This window comes from Chionomys nivalis, chromosome 9 (assembly GCF_950005125.1).
Source record: "Chionomys nivalis chromosome 9, mChiNiv1.1, whole genome shotgun sequence".
Classification (NCBI taxonomy): domain Eukaryota; kingdom Metazoa; phylum Chordata; class Mammalia; order Rodentia; family Cricetidae; genus Chionomys; species Chionomys nivalis.
In genome coordinates this window covers 3192471-3193838 of record NC_080094.1, presented here as the reverse complement: position 1 = coordinate 3193838, position 1368 = coordinate 3192471, and the positions used below count along the sequence as shown (strand labels likewise).

Below are 1368 nucleotides of genomic sequence, written 5' to 3'. Positions count from 1 at the left end.
ATGGGGGTGGACACAAGGTGGGATCTGACCTATCCTGGAGCCCACACACCATGCACTATGGATGAGAGGGGACACAGGGGAACCTTGCTGGCCCCAGCAGAAGCCTGTGTACCAGGGAGAAGGCAGTGAGTGCCTGGGTTCCCCCTAGCCCAGGCCCATAATGGCAGGGGCTAATCCTGGGCAGAGAGTGAGGAGTGGGAGGGGTGGGGCACAAAGTGTCTGCTCCAGAGGGGCCAAATGACCAAGCCCTCACCCAGAGCACCAGCCCATAGGGCAAATGGGGGACACTGGGCACAGAGCTGTGCCACTCTCCCTTTCCCCTCTGGTGAGGAAGAGGAGGATTTGCGTTTTGGCCAAGCAGCTACCCTGTCCTGCACCATCCCATCCTCTGCAAATTAGAAGGGCTTTGATATCTGCTTGAAGACGAAACCTTGGTAAGCCAATGTCTTCATGATGTTGGCAATGTTCTTGCCATCATCAATGCCACTGTGTGGCCAGCCTACGTGTTGTAGGCTGAGACTCTTGTTCATGTCTAGTAGTCCATTTTTGGGCCAGCAGCCCATGGTGAACCTGTAAGCCTTTTGTAGATTAATCCACTGCTTGAAGTAATCCACCATGGGTAGGCCTAAATAATGGCACTGGCCTGGGAGCATGACTTTCAAGTCCCAGTCTCTGCAAGTGACCTGATGCTCAGATCTAAGAGGCCTTCCCTTGCCATCCATTCATCAACCTCTCCAGCACTTGCTGCATCCTTGGCTGGCCATCCACCATGGCTTGAATGATCCCAGTGAGCTCTGTACAGAAGGGGTAAGCTGCGGGTGGACTACAGGCTGGACACACATGTGAAAGGTACACTCCATTTCCATGGTACGGCCATTTAACTTCAGGATGGGGAACTCAATGATTTCCTCAGCACACTCTGACCCCGACCAGATGTAAGTATTTTAATCTAGAATCTAGAGTGAGGAGGGATGGTGAAAGTTTTTCTAGCATCCATTGTCTTTGAGAAGGTGGGCCTCTGGACAGTGGTGTCCCAGCACTGGGATGCCAAATTCCAGTGTCCACTTGGGGAACCACCCTGCTTTCACTGTTAATCCCCCAGGCTGGGAGAACCTGGCCTCCACATCCAGCCTACTCCATCTTCTCATCTATGGTAGTTCAGCTGTGGTCATGACACATCAATCAAGTGGTGCCGCCCTCCAAGCTTGGGTATGGAGGAGTTTTTACAGCCAACTGGCCAGAGGTTCCCTGGAGTGGTCAGTGACCATTTTTGCCACCATATGGACAAACTACCTTGGAATTCAGTCAGTGTAAATCAACTAGGTCTGTCTGTATACTGTGAACACATATACCTGCCTGGTCTTAAAT

At 52.0% G+C, this 1368-nt stretch overlaps 1 pseudogene; it reads right to left on the bottom strand.

The window, feature by feature from the left end:
- Positions 1 to 395: 395 nt before the first annotated feature.
- Positions 396 to 905, bottom strand: LOC130881914 (ERI1 exoribonuclease 3-like; annotated as a pseudogene).
- Positions 906 to 1368: the final 463 nt, after the last annotated feature.